The sequence below is a fragment of the Nerophis ophidion genome, linkage group LG21 (genome assembly GCF_033978795.1).
Source record: "Nerophis ophidion isolate RoL-2023_Sa linkage group LG21, RoL_Noph_v1.0, whole genome shotgun sequence".
Classification (NCBI taxonomy): Eukaryota; Metazoa; Chordata; class Actinopteri; order Syngnathiformes; family Syngnathidae; genus Nerophis; species Nerophis ophidion.
Window position 1 is genome coordinate 20,872,163 of NC_084631.1, and position 20,435 is coordinate 20,892,597.

Consider the following 20,435-nt stretch of genomic DNA (forward strand, 5'->3'; position numbering starts at 1 on the left):
ATATGTATACGCCCTCGCGGAGCAGAGATGTAGCAGCATGGGTAACGTTAGCTGTGATGATAGTTGAGTCGAGCGGGTGGTAATACGAGAGAAAGGTGCGAATCTGGCAACACATGAAGGGAAAATTAATTCCCAAGAAAAACAGCAGGGGGTCCATCATCTTGCGCAGGTTTGGCTTCAAGTGGGACTATGTTGAACAGACAACCGTTATTTGTCAAGTGTGGGGCAAAAGTGTTGCTCCAAAAAGTAGCATTACTGCTAATATGTATCATCATTTGAAAAGTCACCTGCTACAGAATGAAGAGTGCCTACTCTGCATGTCAACATCTCCATTCGGTGCCACACGCCCACCCCTTCAAAATGCAGAGGCAAACATTTCCAGATCAACACCGTATGAAAAAACTAGTCAACAACAAAAGGAGATAATGTCCGCAGTAACCTAACACATAGCGAAGGACGAACATTAATTTATTTCCTATTATGCAGCTCATGTTTAATTGACAGTTATTGAAATATCTTGAGTGACATCATGCACAAAAGTGCACTTTAATTTAGTATTGTTTTGATTTGTCATCTTGTGACTTCATGCACAAAAGTGGATTAATAGCTTTTTTTCTTTTTAAACGTCTCAGACAATCTTGAACTTTCTGTTTTGGAAATGACAAATGTTTGTGCCACTGCTTAATGAATGTTTAATAAATACACTTTGTCAATTGACTTAGTTGTGATTCCTTTCTCTTCAAGAAAGTTAAACATGATCATATATTAATGCAGTATGAAGAAGAATGTTTTAATGTAGACACATAGAATCATCAAACTGCTGTGATTATATTCATCAAGTGTTCATTCAAGGCTAAGGCAAAATATCGAGTATCGCGGGATGGCCTAAAATATCGAGATATTAAAATAAAGGCCATATCGCCCAGCCCTACCTGTCGTCTTTATTAGCAGCAGCCGGCTTGAGATACAGAGTTGGAGTTGGAGATGGAGCCAGAGAGAGAGACACTAACTTAGAGAAAGACATTTTGTTGGGAAGCAAAGGCCTTGCACTATTCAATGAAATTAAAATAGTGTTATACCCGGCTCTCCTGGCAGTGTGTGGTGGTCCGAAGAACCCACTAGAGGGCAACCTCTACAATAATGTTTCATAAAACAAACCTTCCTGATTGTTAGAAACCCCACTGTTTAATATGTTTGTGTTCATGCTTCACTGATGACAGTATTTGGCCAACGCCATTTGGTTCTACAAATGTTGGCGATCCTTGAACTCACCGTAGTTGGTTTACATGTACAACAGAAAGATATGTTTTATGCTACTCCTTCTTTGTCTCATTTTGTCCACCAAACGTTTTTTGCTGTGCGTGAATGCACAAAGGTGAGTTTTGTTGATGTTATTGACTTAAGTGGAACGCTAATAATCCATGCTAACATGCTATTTAGGCTAACTGTGTGCACATATTGCATCATTTTGCCTCGTTTGTAGGTATATTTGAGTTTATTTAATTTCCTGCACTTATGTCCTCTGTGTATTTAATTTATATGTGCATGTCTCATGACACATTATCTGTATGTAATATTGGCTGCATTTCTGATTGTGTGCCATGTTGTTCCAGACCACAGCAAACGTTACCGAGCTTGCAAAGATTGTAATAAATCTATTAAAAGAAGACAGCCTGTCCTTTCCTTTAACTTGGACACACACATTTATACCTTTGGCAGTTTTAAGCCAGTAATTTCCAGGAGTTATCTAACCCTCTGAGAAACTTACTTAATGTTTTGCCTTCATTATAACACTTCCATAAGGTTTTTAACTTTTTGCGGCCGCAAAGGGATTTGCTTTTTGTATTTTTGGTCTAATATGGCTCTTTCAACATGTTGGGTTGCCGTTAACACACTTCCAGTGCATCCAGAGGTATTCACAGCGCTGCACTTTTTCCATATTCTGTAATGTTACAGCCTTTTTCTGAATTGGAAGAAATTCATTGTTGTCCTCAAAATTCTACACACAATGTCTCAGAATGACGATTACTTTTAAAATGTTGCCAACTGTAAAAAAAAGCCTTTGCTCAATACTTTGTCTATGCACCTTTGGCAGCAATTACAGCCTCTTTTTGAATACGATGCCATAAGCTTGAGACGTTTCCGCCATTGTTCTTTGCAGCGCCTTTCAAGCTCCATCATTGTTGGATGGGAAGCTTTGTTTTTTTATCCAGGATGTAGGGTTGTCCCGATACCAATATTTTGGTACCGCTACCAAAATGTATTTCGATACTTTGAGGTACTTTTCTAAATAAAGGGGACCACAAACATTGGCATCATTGGCTTCATTCTAACACAAAATCTTAGTCTACATTAAACATATGTTTATTTTTGCAATCGAAAAACAATGTTGTCCTTAAATAAAATAGTGAACATACAAGACAACTTGTCTTTTATTAGTAAGTAAACAAATAAAGGCTCCTAATTTAGCTGCCGACGTATGCAGTAATATATTGTGTAATTTATCATTCTATTATTTTCTCAACATTATTAAGGAAAAGTGGAAGAAAATGAATTAGTAATCTACTTGTTTATTTACTGTAAACATCTGCTTACTTTCTCTTTTAACATGTTCTATCTACACTTCTGTCAAAATGGAATAATCATTTATTCTTCTGTTGTTTGATACTTTACATTAGTTTTAAATGATACCACACATTTAGATATCAATCCGATACCAAGTATTCACAGGATCATACATTGGTCATATTCAAAGTCCTCAAGTGTCGAGGGACATAGGTTATGAGTTCAAATCCTGGCCGAGTCATACCAAAGTCTATAAAAAAACCTCCCTGCTTGGCACTCAGCATCAAGGGTTGCAATTGGGGGTTAAATTACCAAAAATGATTACCGGGCGCGGCCACCGCTGCTGCCCACTGCTCCCCTCACCTCCCAGGGGGTGGAACAAGGGGATGGGTCAAATGCAAAGGATAATTTTGCCACACCTATTGTGTGTGTGACAATTATGGGTACTTTACCTTTTTAAATTAATTAAAAGTTCTAACTTGTTCAGATGTCTTCAACTCAATAAATCCAAATTTGTTTACAAACCTCAAAATCAGTGAAGTTGGAATGTTGTGTAAATGGTAAACAACAACAGAATATGATGATTTGCAAATCCTGTTCAACCTATATTCAATTGAATATATTGCGAAGACAAGATACTTAACGTTTGGACTGGTAAACTTTGTTATTTTTTTGCAAATATTAGCTCATTTGGAATTTGATGCCTGCAACATGTTTCAAAAAATCTGGCACAGGTGGCAAAAAAGACTGAGGAAGTTGAGGAATGCTCATCAAACATTTGTTTGGAACATCCCACAGGTGTGCAGGCTAATTGAAAACAGGTGGGAGCCATGAATGGGTATGAAAGCAGCTTCCATGAAATGCTCAGTCATTTACTAACAAGGATGGGGCAAAGGTCACCACTTTGTGAAAAAATTTGTGAGCAAATTGTCTAACAGTACAAACAACATTTTTCAACAAGCTGCTGCAAGCAATTTAGGAATTTTACCATCTATGGTCCATAATATCATCAAAGGTTTCATAGAATCTGGAGAAAACCAGCATTAAATGCCAGTGACCTTTGGTTGCTCAGGCGGTACTGCATCAAACACTGACATCAGTGGCCTAGTGGTTAGAGTGTCCGCCCTGAGATCGGTAGGTCGTGAGTTCAAACCCCGGCCGAGTCATACCAAAGACTATAAAAACGGGACCCGTTACCTCCCTGCTTGGCACTCAGCATTAAGGAGTTGGAATTGGGGGTTAAATCACCCAAAAAATTATTCCCGGGCGCAGCATTGCTGCTGCCCACTGCTCCCCTCACCTCCCAGAGGGTGATCAAGGGTGATGGGTCAAATGCAGAGAATAATTTCGCCACATCTATTATGTGTGTGACAACCATTGGTACTTTAACTTTTAACATCAGTGTGTAAAGGATATCACCACATCGGTCAGGAACACTTCAAAAAACCACTGTCAGCAACTACAGTCTGTCGCTACTTCTGTAAGTGCGAGTTAAAACTCTACTAGGGACGGCGTGGCGCAGTGACAGAGTGGCCGTGCGCAACCCGAGGGTCCCTGGTTCAAATGCCACCTAGTACCAACCTCGTCACGTCCGTTGTGTCCTGAGCAAGACACTTCACCCTTGCTCCTGATGGGTGCTGGTTAGCGCCTTGCATGGCAGCTCCCTCCATCAGTGTGTGAATGTGTAAATGTGGAAGTAGTGTCAAAGCGCTTTCAGTACATTGAAGGTAGAAAAGCGCTATACAAGTACAACCTTTTTTTTTTTTTTTTTTATTACGCAAAGCCAAAGCCATTTATCAACAACACCCAGAAACGCCCCCGGCTTCGCTGAGCCCAAGCAGAAAGTGAGAGTGGAAAAGGGTTTTGCGGTCTTAAGAGTCCTCATTTCAAATATTTTTTGGGAAACTGTGGACGTCGCGTCCTCTGAACCAAAGAGGAAAAGAACCATCTGGACTGTTTTCGGCACAAACTTCAAAAGCCAGCATCTGTGATGGTATGGGGGTGTTGCCACAAATTCAAAGTAAACGATCACTTGCAATAAATAATTATTTTTCTTAGTTTGAACATTAAATATCTTGTATTTGCAGTGTATTCAATTGAATATAAATTGAAAACTATTTACAAATCAGTGTGTTTTGTTTTTATGTGCCATTTACACAACGTGCCAACTTCACTGGTTTTGGGTTTTGTACATAACCCTCATTGTAAGGGTTGTGTACAAACCTGATCTAAACCAACATCGCGGCAAGGAAAAACTCAAAAGAGCCCAGCTCGGGGAAAAAGAAGGGATCACAGATGTAGGGACCCCCTCTTCCAGGGTGATATGCTGCAATGAACGTCCAGTGGGTGTAATCATTGATTAGTTAAATGAATAGATAACATTGGGGTCCAGTCTTTTGGGAAACCACTATTGTCATCAGGGAGATATTCTTCCGGGCTCTGAGAGGTCAAAATGACGGCAAAATGCTGCCAACTATGCGCTCGTATTTGTCCGCTTACGTATTCTACTCCGAGGCCAAGTTTCCACAAAAAGGTGTGCACGCCTCAAGAGACAGAGACCAGGAGGCCGGCTGGCTATTGATTGGATAGAATTGCTGCAGCACAGGATAAAATTGCGTATATCAGAGGCTAATATCAAACATTTTTATCTATGTCAAAATAATCCGATTTTTTGGGGTTGGGGAGGGTTTGGAACAATATCATACACCTATAAAAATAACACAAAACAATAGCCACAAAAAACTAATTAAAAGGTAGAAAAATACAAAACTTTCCGTTGGAAGGCAGGGTAGCACTGAGATACCGGATGTGGTCGGTGTGTAGCAGAAGACACAAAGATAGGAAAATGCATTGAACCGTATTGTATTGAATGCTCAGTGTTGGTAAGGATATTGAACTCTACTGATAAGTGCTGCAATGTTAACCCTATTTCCCAGACTATAAGCCGCTACTTTGTTCCCAAGCTTTGAACCTTGCAGTTTTTACAAAGGTGGGGTTGATCTATGGAGTTTTCTTCCGGCAGAGACTGAAAAGGTATGTTATTGTCCGTGCATCTTCTGGACGAGTTTTCTCACTGCAGGTGCTGCAAGTTGAAAGTTTATAATATATTTCCTGCCGTTTTGTGCCGTGAACCGGAAATACAAGTGTCCAGTCGTCAATACATAGTTGCTATGTATGGTTTCGTCATTCATCACTAAAAGCACCGGTTGTAAGTTTTGCAATACAACTAAAACTATTCATACACACTACATCAAATGTTTGATACCGCATGTGCTGCTGGTTGAAAATGTACTTTCTTTGTGGAGGAGCAGCGGCTTTACTTTGAGTTCCTCCCGGATGGCAGAGCTTCTCCCGCTATCTCGAAGAGAGAGCCCCGCCACCTGGCGGAGGAAACTCATTTTGGCCGCTTGTACCCGTGATCTTATCCTTTCAGTCATGACCCAACGCTCATGACCATAGGTGAGGATGGGAACGTAGATCGACCGGTAAATTGAGAGCTTTGCCTTCCGGCTCAGCTCCTTCTTCACCACAACGGATCGATACAACGTCCGCATTACTGAAGACGCCGCAGCAATCCGCCTGTCGATCTCACGATCCACTCTTCCCCAATAATAATAATTATAATAATAATAATAGGTTTTACAATATAACTTAACAATTGATATTTAAAATTAAAGTTAAGGTATCAATGATTGTCCCATACACTCTAGGTTTGGCAAAATTATTCTCTGCATTTGAGGAACGCAGAGAATAATTGACCCATCACCTTTGATCACCCCCATGGGAGGTGAGGGGAGCAGTGGGCAGCAGCGGTGGCCGCGCCCAGGAATCATTTTTTGGTAATTTAACCAATTTCCTCAACGGTCCAATGTGTGATATCTGTAGGAGTGTTTTCATGCATATTCGTACGTGTTATCATTATGTAATCAACCTAGTCGTTAGCATGATCTAATATGCCAACACTTTAGAAGTGTCTCTGTTTGTATTATTAACTTACAATGGCATTATTTTTGGTGTTGTTTCAGTTTCACAAAATCCTGGTAGATTCACCAAAACATCACCGTGGAGTTATAGAGTCTGCATTTAAGATGTGATTTTAAGGTTTTACTACTTACGTATAAAATACTACACGGTCTAGCTCCATCCTATCTTGCTGATTGTATTGTACCATATGTCCCGGCAAGAAATCTGCGTTCAAAGAACTTCGGCTTGTTAGTGATTCCCTGAGACCAAAAAAAGTCTGCGGGCTATAGAGTGTTTTCTATTCGGGTTCCAGTACTCTGGAATGCCCTCCCGGTAACAGTTAGAGATGCTACCTCAGTAGAAGCATTTAAGTCCCATCTTAAAACTCATTTGTATACTCTAGCCTTTAATTAGACCCCCTTTTTGGACCAGTTGATCTGCCGTTTCTTTTTTTTTCTGCCCCCCCTCTCCTTTGGGGAAGGGGGAGCAAAGGACGTGGATGAAGTGCTGGCTGTCCAGAGTCAGGACCCAGGATAGACCCGTATCCTGCTGGCTCCACTATGGACTGGACTCTCACTATTATGTTAGATCCACTATGGACTGGACTTTCACAATATTATGCTAGACCCACTCTCCCCTGGGGGGGTCACCCATATCTGCGGTCATTTCCAAGGTTTCTCATAGTCATTCATATTGACATTCTACTGGGTTGTGAGTTTTTCCTTGCCCTTATGTGGGCTCTGAACTGAGGATGTCCTTGTGGCTTATGCAGCCCTTTGAGACACTTGTGATTTAGGGCTCTATAAATAAACATTGATTGATTGATTGATTGATTTTAAAGTCAATTATCCATCCATCCATTTTGTACCACTTGTCCCTTTACGAGGTCGCGGGTTGTGCTGGAGCCTATCACAGCTCCATTGTGATAGCAAAATTACTTATACTCATTTTATTGATGATGTTCTTTGAACGGGTCACCAAAAGTTGTTTATTAGGCTTAGGAATGTGACGCTCTGCAGGGGACCTCTAATCTGATCAAGCTCTGTCTCCTGTGTCTTTGATGTGACATGTGGACTTAAGTTGACCATATGTGTTATATATTCCTGACCCCCCTCTGGGCTAAATGGGTCCACTTTCTAGAGTGACCCCCAACCCTTCTGGGCAAATGACACCCTCTCCCCTTCACATGACCTTGGGCATTCATTCCACTGGGGTACTGTATGTTAATGAGCATGGGACTTCTGAGAATGTATAATTGTCATGACATATTCCAAGGCAGGTAGAACAAGCTGGAACGAACGGATGTGTCGTTCTGGTTTGGTCTCGCTTTGCAAAGCTTTTTATTATTTGTTTGTTACTTTAATAAATCATTTTAAAGCTATTTGTCACTAAAGGATCATCTTTAAGAAATTTCCATGACACCATCAATCAAAGTTTATTAATATAGCCCTTAATAACAAGTGTCTCAAACGGCTGTACAAGCCACGGCAACATCCTTGGTTCGAATCCCACATCAGGGCAAGAAAAAACTCAAGCCAATGAGAGACGATGAGAAACATTGGAGGGGACCGCAGATGCGTTTAGCTGATTGGAGTGCTAGCTTCTCATCCTAGTGGGTCCATGGCGATGACTTCTGTTTTGTTTGATCAGCCGTTTTACTGCCGTGTTACAAACACTGTTTGGAAACAATTAAGGTAAACATTTATAAATATCTAATTTTAAAACGTACATACATGCGGCAAATATGTGGGAAAATATTATTTGTATTTATATGTGCGCTCTATAGTCTGGAATATGCATTTCCCATCACATTAAAAAAAAAACCCACCCCGAATAAAGTTCTCAAGTTTGCTTACAATTTCCAACTAGATGCTTGCGAGGAATGTCAATCAATCAATCAATCAATGTTTACTTATATAGCCCTAACTCACTAGTGTCTCAAAGGGCTGCACAAACCACTACGGCATCCTCGGTAGGCCCACTTAAGGGCAAGGAAAACTCACACCCAGTGGGACATCGGTGACAATAATGACCCAGTGGGACGTCGGTGACAATGATGACTATGAGAACCTTGGAGAGGAGGAAAGCAATGGATGTCGAGCGGGTCTAACATGATACTGTGAAAGTTCAATCCATAATGGATCCAACACAGTCGCGAGAGTCCAGTCAATAGCAGATCCAACACAGCAGCGAGAGTCCCGTTCACAGCGGAGCCAGCAGGAAACCATCCCAAGCGGAGGCGGATCAGCAGCGCAGAGATGTCCCCAGCCGATACACAGGCAAGCAGTACATGGCCACCGGATCGGACCGGACCCCCTCCACAAGGGAGAGTGGGACATAGGAGAAAAAGAAAAGAAACGGCAGATCAACTGGTCTAAAAAGGGAGTCTATTTAAAGGCTAGAGTATACAAATGAGTTTTAAGGTGAGACTTAAATGCTTCTACTGAGGTGGCATCTCGAACTGTTACCGGGAAGGCATTCCAGAGTACTGGAGCCCGAAATGAAAACGCTCTATAGCCCGCAGACTTTTTTTGGGCTTTGGGAATCACTAACAAGCCGGAGTCCTTTGAACGCAGATTCCTTTCCGGGACATATGGTACAATACAATCGGCAAGATAGGATGGAGCTAGACCGTGTAGTATTTTATACGTAATTAGTAAAACCTTAAAGTCACATCTTAAGTGCACAGGAAGCCAGTGCAGGTGAGCCAGTACAGGCGTAATGTGATCAAACTTTCTTGTTCTTGTCAAAAGTCTAGCAGCCGCATTTTGTACCAACTGTAATCTTTTAATGCTAGACATGGGGAGACCCGAAAATAATACGTTACAGTAATCGAGACGAGATGTAACAAACACATGGATAATGATAATGTCAGTCTGTTTCATGTGTGAATTTTAAGTATTTTATTGGCCTGGCACACTGGCATCAACCGTGAGTTAGTGACCCTTCCGAGGCGCCTCTCCGAGTGATTTAAAGGAAGAGAGTCAGCCGCTCTTTGGCAGGCCATCCCGAACCGTCAATCCAATGACTTACAGGAAACCAAAGGGGAATGATCTGTGCTTCCAAGTGCTCACAAGCAGAGTTCAATCAGCATGGGTGTGGAGATTTATACAAAAGTGTCACAACTCTGTAATAAATAAATGGTGTGGGGGAGGAGCGGGCGAAATAAAAGCAGGAAGAGTTGGGAAAAGGCAAGACGGGGAGAAAGATGGCTACAGAAATGTCTGCCAAAGAAGAGAACTTGGAGTTGAACAGCACAATTTATCGAGGAGATAAGCCACCATGACTGTGGAGCAGGTGAGTGGAGTGATGTAATGTTACCCTCTTGACCCAGCGACTAGCTGCTGAGTTCTTGTCTGAAAGAGTTGAATGCACACGGCACTAGGGTTGTGTGTATATACATATGTATATATATATATATATATATATATATATATATATATATATATATATATATATATATATATACACATATAGCGGAGCAAAAAACTAGTCAGCCACCGATTATGCAAGTTCTCCCACTTAAAATGATGACAGAGGTCATGAGAGACAGAATGTGAAAAAAAAATCCAGGAATTCACATTGTAGGAATTTTAAAGAATTTATTTGTAAATTATGGTGGAAAATAAGTATTCGGTCAACCATTCAAAGCTCTCACTGATGGAAGGAGGTTTTGGCTCAAAATCCCACGATACATGGCCCCATTCATTCTTTCCTTAACACGGATCAATCGTCCTGTCCCCTTAGCAGAAAAACAGCCCCAAAGCATGATGTTTCCACCCCCATGCTTCACAGTAGGTATGGTGTTCTTGGGATGCAACTCAGTATTCTTCTTCCTCCAAACACGACGAGTTGAGTTCATACCCAAAAAATTCTATTTTGGTTTCATCTGACAACATGACATTCTTCTATTCCTCTGCTGTATCATCCATGTATCCATTTTGGTATAAACTCAACTCGTCGATTTTGGAGGATTGGGAAATGAAGCACAGACTTCCTCTCTATAGCCACTTCGTCCCGAGGGATTCCGCTGCGTTCCCAGGCCAGCCGGGAGACATAGTATTCCCAACGTGTCCTGGGTCTTCCCCGTGGCCTCCTACCGGTTGGACGTGCCCTAAACCTGACCAGATGCCCGAACCACCTCATCTGGCTCCTCTCGATGTGGAGGAGTAGCGGCTTTACTTTGAGTTCCTCCCGGATGGCAGAGCTTCTCACCCTATCTCTAAGGGAGAGCCCCGCCACCCGGCGGAGGAAACTCATTTCGGCCGCTTGTACCCGTGATCTTATCCTTTCGGTCATGACCCAAAGCTCATGACCATTGGAAAAAAAATCTGCTTTATAAAAAATAAAAAAAATCTCATTTGATCCACTTTGGGCTGTAGTGTAAACAGTCAAATAGTCCCATTTATTGGCAGTGTGCTTAAAATCGGGTGCGCCTCGTGGTCCAAAAATAATTGTGTTACACAATTAAGTGGAGGTGCCAATGTGATTTGATGAGTTCATTAAAACCCACTACTACCGACCACAAAGTCTGATGTTTTTTCTTTTTAACGAGGAAATCTTAACATTGCAACACATGCCAATACGGCCGGTTTAGTTTACTAAATTGCAATTTTAGATTTTACGTGAAGTGTCCTGTTGAAAAGGTCGCGGAATGATGACGCTTATGTTGACGCATGTTTGTGACGTTATTGGTTATAGCGGACATTTTATGCCAGCACCACTCTCGGCTTAAAGTCGTCTGCGTTAATCGCATAATTAAACAATATTCTGGACATCTGTGTTGCTGAATCTTTTGCAATTAGTTCAAATAATAATGGAGACTACAAAGAAGAATGCATTTGGTGGAAAGGGGTGGAGTTCGGCCGGCTGTAGCAAGACAAACACAGCCGGTGTTTCTTTGTTTGTTGTGAAGCTTTAATATGGAACAGAGCGGTCAAGCGAACATGGTTCTCTACCACATGTGAACCGGCAGGTTTCGGTGAAAAAATTGTGGTAATAAGTTGGCTCTTATCGTAAACATTAGCGGAGCTTGTGTCGTTCTTCCTGCAGCAGCTGTCAAAGAGGCCGCTGCGACTTTCTTGGCTCCTCCGTGGCTTCCATCAGAGACACTGGCGGTCACCACACCCCTCCGACTTTCAGGTATGGCTTTATAATCCCACTAAAACACTAGTAACACAATAATCAGATAAGGGATTTAACAGAATTATCCTAGTAAATGTGTCTAATAACAGCTGAATCGCTCCTGCCCTTGTCTTTTCTTTTTTTTTTCTTTTAGTCCTTCACTCTCACTTTCCTCATCCACAAATCTTTCATCCTCGCATCAATTAATGGGGAAATTGTCGCTTTCTCGGTCAGAATCTCTCTCACTGCTGGTGGCCATGATTGTAAACAATGTTCAGATGTGAGGAGCTCCACAACCCGTGACGTCACCCGCACATCGTTTGCTACTTCCGGTACAGGCAAGGCTTTTTTATTAACGACCAAAAGTTGCGAACTTTGTCGTCGATGTTCTCTACTAAATCATTTCAGCAAAAATATGGAAATATCGCAAAATTATCAAGTATGACACATAAAAATGGACCTGCTAAATAACAAAATCTCATTTCAGTAGGCCTTTAAGCGCCACGTTGAGGACGATTGAGAATCCCATTGCTTGCTCAAAGGCCATACAAATTCAGTTACATTTGTTCACGTCAGGTTTCATAAACAGACTTTATGAATTGCAGATGATACTATTATGGCTGCTTCACAATGACTGGAGTGTCTGATAAAGGACACCTTCTTGAGAAGCTCTGACCTTTAGAATAGAGGGAATAGATAAGCTGTGGAAATTGGAGAGCGTAGAACTGAAACTAAACCTTTTTTTTTTTTTTTTCCCCACAAGGCTATCCGGAGTCTGTATTTTTTTTTTTTTTTTTTTAATATCTTTTTCAAGATGTGACCCGTGAGTCCGATATGCACCGCACAATTGAAGAACAGAGACCGGATCATAAAACCGATGCCCCGGAATCCTTTCTAAGATAATAAATCTGACTGTAAAATAGGATTTTGTGTCAGTTTGAAATCTTTTTAAAAGATGAAAATGCTTGCAATTTATGTATTTATTCATTTCGGGGGGGAAAAAAAAAATCTCCTTTGGTAAAACGCATTTAATATATTCTTTTCATTGCTGTGTGTGAGGAAACTTTGCACGAGTCACTGCTGATTGTGCGGAGACATCAAAGCTGAAAATGGGTGGTAGTCTGCAGGCTCCCGGACGATTTATTTACTATTCAGCTGAGATTTCTTTATGGGATGATAGCAGCTGAGTGTGATTGCTGTGGTGTGTGGCCCTCTATTCTTTGGCTGAATAAGTGAGGCTGGGCTTTTGGGGAGAGCGTCCCTTCTCTTTTGTATTGCCGCAATAATTTCCATATGAACAGGTATCTTCTCAGTCCGTGTGGCCTGCCAGTCCACCAGCAGGACTGGTGAGTCACTGTGGGGATGAAGATGAAGAAATTGACTTATTATCAGGACAATAGATAGCAAGCCGGTTTTGTTCCTCACATTTTAAGCCATGTCCACACTAAGTCGTTCAACCCCTTAAAAATATAATTATTATACTAAGCCCTGTTTCAGGCACTCTAAACCATCCTTTAAGGTCCCTCTCCTCGGACAATTTTTACACGGGTAAGTGCGGCGTGTTTTTCTCTTAGCTTTAAGGTTTTACTACTTACGTATAAAATACTACACGGTCTAGCTCCATCCTATCTTGCCGATTGTATTGTACCATATGTCCCGGCAAGAAATCTAGGTTCAAAAGACTCCGGCTTATTAGTGATTCTTAAAGCCCAAAAAAAGTCTGCGGGCTATAGAGCGTTTTCTGTTCGGGCTCCAGTACTCTGGAATGCCCTCCCGGCAACAGTTGGAGATGCTACCTCAGTAGAAGCATTTAAGTCCCATCTTCAAACTCATTTGTATACTCTAGCCTTTAAATAGACCTCCCTTTTAGACCAGTTGATCTGCCGCTTATTTTCTTTTTCTCCTCTGTCCCCCCTCCCTAGTGGAGGCGGTCCGGTCCGATGACCATGGATGAAGTACTGGCTGTCAAGAGTCGGGACCCAGGATGGACCACTCGCCTGTGTATCGGTTGGGGACATCTCTACCATGCTGATCCGACTGCGCTTGGGATGGTTTCCTGTGGACGGGACTCTCGCTGCTGTCTTGGATCCGCTTTGAACTGAACTCTCGCGGCTGTGTTGGAGCCACTATGGATTGAACTTTCACAGTATCATATTAGACGCGCTCGACATCCATTGCTTTCGGTCCCCTAGAGTGGAGGGGGGGGGGTGCCCACATTTGAGGTCCTCTCCAAGGTTCTCATAGTCATCATTGTCACTGGCGTCCCACTGGGTGTGAGTTTTCCTTGCCCTTATGTGGGTTCTTCCGATGATGTCGTAGTCGTTTATACAGTCCTTTGACACATTTGTGATTTAGGGCTATATAAAAAACATTGATTGATTGATTAGCTTTGTACGGACTCATTGACTGTTCACAAACTGAGTTCGGAGAGGAAGTGACGCCACAGGAAGTGAGGTCAGAAGGAACACGCCACAGCCAGCTTCATAAAAAAGCGGTTTCGTAACTCAGAGCTAACCACTGGAAATATGAAGGCGAGTTATCCAGATCAGTGTTTTTCAACCATACAGTCTGGTGTGCCGTGGAAGATTATCTAATTTCACCTATTTGGTTTAAAAACATGTTTTGCAACCCAGTAATTAGAGCTCGGCAGAGTAACCGTGTAATACTCTTCTATATCAGTAGGTGGCTAATTGCTTTGTAAGTGTCGGAAACAGCGGGAGTCAGTGTGCAGGTAAAAAGCTGTATAATGGTTACTGAAACCCACTACTACCCACCACGCAGTCTGATAGTTTATATATCAATGATGAAATATTAACATTGCCACAAATGCCAACACGGCTTTTTTAGTTTACTAAATTACAATTTTAAATTACCCGGGAGTTTTTTCTTGATAACGTCGCGTAATGACGATGTGTACGCGTGACGTCACGGGCTGTAAAGAAATATGAGCGCTGCTCACACACACGGCTAAAATTAGTCTGCTTTAACGGCATTATTAGACAGTATTTTGGACATCTGTGTTGCTGAATCTTTTGCAATTTGTTCAATTAATATTGGAGAAGTCAAAGTAGAAAGATGGAGTTGGGAAGCTTTAGCCTTTAGTCACACAAACACACGGTGATTCCTTGTTTAAAATTCCCGGAGCTGAAACTTTACTATGGATCAGAGCGCGGTCAAGCCAACATGGTTCCCGACGGAATGTCAACCAGCAGGTTTCGGTGAGAAAATTGTGGTAAAAAGTCGCTTCTTACCAGAGATTAGCTGAGCTTGTGCCGTCCATAAAGCTGCCATCAACTTCGCTGAGACATTGGCGTCAAGACACCCGTGGACACACACCTCCGACTATCAGGTACTGTTAAACTCACTAAAACACTAGCAACACAATAGAAAGATAAGGGATTTCCCAGAATTATCCTAGTAAATGTGTCTAAAAATATCTGAATCCGTCCAAATGCAATCACGTTTTGTTTTTTTTACTCGTTTTTTGTTTTTGTTTTGTTTTTTCTAGTTTGTCGCTATCAATATCCTCAAACACAAATCTTTCATCCTCAAATTAATGAGGAAATTGTTGTTTTCTCGGTCCGAATAGCTGTTTTCGTTGGAGGCTCCCATTAAAAACAATGTGAATATGTGAGGAGCCATCAACATGTGACGTCATCGTCTGCGACTTCGGGTAAAGGCAGGGCTTTTCTGTTAGCAAGCAAAAGTTGCGAACTTTATCGTGGATGTTATCTACTAAATCCTTTCAGCAAAAATATGGCAATATCGCGAAATGATCAAGTATGACACATAGAATGGACCTGCTATCCCCGTTTAAATAAGAAAATCTCATTTCAGTAGGCCTTAAAACCAAAAATAAACAAAAGGTGAGTGCTCCTAAGAAAAGGCATTGAAACTTAGGGAAGGCTATGCATAATGAGCTTAAAACTGAACTGGCAACACAGTACTCAATAACAGAATGCTGGACGAGAGCAAAGACTTACTGTGGACCAAAGACGGCATCCACAACGTACATCCAAACATGACATGCAATCAACAATGTCCCCACAAAGAAGATGAAAAACAACGGAAATATTCTTGATTGCTAAAACAAAGTAGATGCGGGGAATATTGCTCAAAGGAAGACATGAAACTGCTACAGGAAATTACCAAAAAAAAGAGAAAAAGCCACCAAAATAAGAGCACAAGACAATAACTAAAACACTATACATAGGAAAACAGCAAACAACTCCAAATAAGTCACAGGGTGATGTGACAGGTGGTGACAGTACACCTACTTTGAGACAAGAGCTATATTGATGCATCCCACCCCCCGGATTGTAAATAATGAAAATATTTCAATGTATATACTCTGTTGATTAACTTGTGTGATGACTGTATTATGCTGATAGTATATATTTGTACCATGAATTGATTTACGTGGACCCCGATTTAAACAAGTTGAAAAACGTATTCAGGTGTTACTATTTAGTGGTCAATTGTACGGAAAATGTACTGAACTGTGCAATCTACTAATACAAGTTTCAATCAATGGTTGGTTATTGTTTGAATTCATACCCAACAATTGCGACAATGACTTTTTATTGTCTACCGAGTTTCATTTTTTGATGATTTCTGCTGGTGGTGTGCCTCCGAATTTTTCCAACGCAAAAAATGTGCCTTGTCTCAAAAAGGTTGAAAAACACTAATCCAGACATGCCCGTGTTTCTCCTTCTTCCACATGTGCAGACGCTTGTGCAAATCACACATGAAAACCTTAAGAGAAAGTGATTGCAGCTATTTGGGATACAACACTTCTCAGACGGCAAGAGAACTTTCGAATATCCAGGTCAGCTGTGATTCTACTTAGCGAAAAATTGTGTCCATTTGTCGAAGGAGAGATAACGAGAATGCGGGTTCACATGGATGTAATAAAAAAGGTAGAGTGTGCTTTGTATTACCTAGCTGTCGAGGGAAGACTACAGAATACGATGGATGCTTTTGGACTGGCAAAGCAAACTGTATCTGTTATTGTTCGCCATGTATGTCGCGGACTCAACTTCTAGGTCCAGAGTATATAAAGGCACCAAAAGGGAATGGACAATGAAAGTGAAGGCATAAGATTGAGTGTCTTGACCGGATATCTAGATCCTTATATTGATTGGTGGTAAATGTTATTCATCATATTGTTTACGTGTCTAATAAAGATTTGATTTATTTATGATGGCTTAGGTGTGATTCACTACAATAGGGCCCCACAGCACACTGGATTCCAGTTAATTGAAATATCACAACACTGGATATTGTTCAGTTAAGTTACATTTAAGAACTTGCACACAAAGCAACACTGGAGGTGACTATGACGTGCACATTTTATGCGCATGCGTACTAGGTTGCGTTGCCCCGGCGGACGGGGGTCTTAAACGGTGGCATTGTTGTGTGTGGACACGGGTAAGGGATTATGGGATTTACCCTGGATCACTTTATCCGGTTTAGTGTAAACGGGGCCTTAGACAAAGTTGACAGGGAGGTAGAAGCTGTGCACAGATAGCCCTGGTCAGGCAGGTGTGGCATTGCTTCACTGTTAGAAATGCATTATTGATCAGTGGTAGGACATTTGACATTCCATGCTTGAGACAATTCCATCCAACACACTGTCACAGTTTTTAAATCATCAACAAAAAAGTTATCTTTTCACGCAGGCATTTTTATTAAATAAAAATAAAGTCAACCTGGAATAAAATACGAGACACATTTTGGGAGTATTACCGTATTTTCCAAACCATAGGGCGCACTGCCGATGAGCGGGTTTTTTCGGGTCTTTTTTCATACAAAAAGGCACAAGGCGCATTAAAGGCCTACTGAAATGAGATTTTCTTATTTAAACGGGGATAGCAGGTCCATTCTATGTGTCATACTTGATCATTTCGCGATATTGCCATGTTTTTGCTGAAAAGATTTAGTAGAGAACATCCACGATAAAGTTTGCAACTTTTGGTGCTGACAGAAAAGCCATGCCTTTACCAGAAGTAGCAGACGATGGGCTCCTCACATCCTCACATTGTTTATAATGTGAGCCTCCAGCAGCAAGAGCTATTCAGACCGATAAAGCGACAATTTCCCCATTAATTTGAGCGAGGATGAAAGATTCTTGGATGAGGAAATTTAGAGTGAAGGACTAGAAAACAAAAAAAATGTGATTGCATTGGGAGCGATTCAGATGTTTTTAGACACATTTACTAGGATATTTCTGGGAAATCCCTTATCTTTCTATTGTGTTGCTAGTGTTTTAGTGAGTTTAAAAGTACCTGATAGTCGGAGGGATGTGTTCATGGCCGGGCGTCCTGATGTCAGTGTCTCTGGGAAGTCGACGGCAGATTTATGGACGGCGCAAGCTCAGCTGATCTCCGGTAAGAAGCGACTTTTTAACACAATTTTCTCACCGAAACCTGCTGGTTGACATTCTGTCGGGATCCATGTTCACTTGACCGCTCTAATCCATAGTAAAGTTTCACCTCCAAGAATTTTAAACAAGGAATCACCGTGTGTTTGTGTGGCTAAAGGCTAAAGCTTCCCAACTCCATCTTACTACTTTGACTTCTCTAATATTAATTGAACAAATTGCAAAAGATTCAGCAACAAAGATCTCCAAAATACTGTGTAATTATGCCGTTAAAGCAGACAAATTTTAGCTGTGTGTGTGTGTTGCGCTCATATTTCCTAACAGTCCGTGACATTTTGAGGGTAAATTAACACGTAGTGTCCCTACAATTGAACGGCGCCAAAAGGATTACATGAACACAACAGTGCAATCGTTACACAATAAAACTTGGATAACTCCTGTATTAAATGACCATTGATTCAGTCTATTACAATGCTTGAGAACTGAATAAATGCGTGAGGATTTTGGTGTATTCTTTTTTAATCAGCAGACCTCCCACTAACTCCATTGTAAGCAGACTCTTACTGTATTTTCCGGACTATTAGGCGCACTTGAAACCTTTTATTTTCTCTCAAAACTTGACAGTGCGCCTTATAACCCAGTGCGCCCAATGTACGGAATAATTTTGGTTTTGCTTACAGACCTCGAAGATATTTGTTTTGGTACATAGTGTATTGATAAGTGTGACCTGTAGATGACAGTCAATTATAAGAGACACAGGGGGACTGCAATATGATGGCAATATGACTGAAGTAAACACTCACCAGCATTTTATATGTTCCATTGAAAATATAGAACAATAAACACGGTGCTCAAAAATCTGTCAAACTGTTTTAGTATGACTTTGGTAACCTGAGAAGCGGCACCGCTTGATGCTTCTACATACTAGTATTACTATGGTGTGTGTATAATGTAAGACAGTATTTGGCGTGTTTTTTTTTTTTTTTTTTGCAATATTATGCAACAGCAACTTTTCTTACCTTCTGGTACCTGCTGATCCGTATTTGGGATCTGCATGAATCCTGAATAATTGTAGTCCGTGTTGACACCGTAATCAAAAAGCTTTTTTTTCTCTATCTTCTTGTTATGGGACATTCATCCTTTGCTGTTGCCATTTCTAATATAAAGTAGTGTAAAGTTCTTACTTATATCTGTCGGTATATTCACCATGTAAGCGCTAAAACATACCGGTGTAGTGAGATTACATTATCCACCCAAATAACTTTAGTTATTAGAGAGTTCTGGTCGCACGGTTGTTCACGGAACACATTTTCGGTGTTGTTTTTATTCCAGATAAGGAGATGCTGCTTTGTTATTGATTGAAGTCAAGTCTGAATCTCATTAAAACAGTTAGCTCCGTCTTTTGACACTTCTTCCACTCCCGTCCTTGCACGCTACACCGCTACAACAAAGATGACGGGGAGAAGACGCTGTCGAAGTGAGCCACGTAAATACGACCGCCCACAAAACGGCGCATCCGGAAGCGACTATCAGAAAGTAGCGTGACATTGATCTGTAAAACATTATCCATGCAATATTTTGACCAAAGAACCACAATTACATGTTATGTAGACCACAAGGAAGTGTTTTCCACTTACAAAAATATAATGATAACATGACTCCTTTAATGCGCCTTATAATCCAGTGTGCCTTAATGAAAAAAGATCGAAAATAGACCATTCATCGGCTGTGCGCCTTATAATCCGGTGCGCCCTATGGTCCGGAAAATACGGTACTAATGTTTATTTTAAGAATTAGAATGCATTTAAAAAAATGCATCCATCTTTTTGTCTCTAATAATGATTGTGAATGATAGGTAAAATTATATAAAAAGTGCAGTTCCCTTTTAATAGTCACCACTCAGAAAGGAGGGGCGATGCTGGGTCGTGTATTCAATGCCTGCCTTTACGTGCCAAAAGGGTGAAATGTCGCACACGTAGAGAAAGAGCAAAACACATCGCAACAACAAAAATACGCCATGTGTGTGTAAAACAATTCTGTGCGCACGCCGAGTGTGTTTAGTACGTGCAAGGATTTTCTCACTATTCTGACGCCATTTCACCCCCTAAATACGCAGATCACGCACATTGTGGAAAACCCCGTGATTAGGGGACAGCCCTGTTTTGACAAAGCCGTTCATATGAAATGTTACTGCAGATATATGTCTAGCCCCTTACTGCTTCATCACTGACAATAATATGAAAAAATAAACTATACAAATAATTTCAGATGAATAAAGTGTGACATGTATTTGAGGTGGGTCAAATAAAACTCCAATTTAGGCAGGAGTTAGTTGTACTTGTACGCATTTCTGCCTTTCATTACAGAGGGCAAGGGTTCAATTCCTGAACAGGGTTGTTTT

At 41.1% G+C, this 20,435-nt stretch overlaps 1 protein-coding gene across 3 annotated transcripts in view; it reads right to left on the reverse strand.

Moving 5' to 3' along the window:
* The window catches only part of rbms3 (RNA binding motif, single stranded interacting protein), an 807,584-nt gene that overhangs the window by 713,794 nt on the left and 73,355 nt on the right, over nucleotides 1–20,435 (reverse strand). The gene's annotated exons all lie outside the window — the stretch shown is intronic.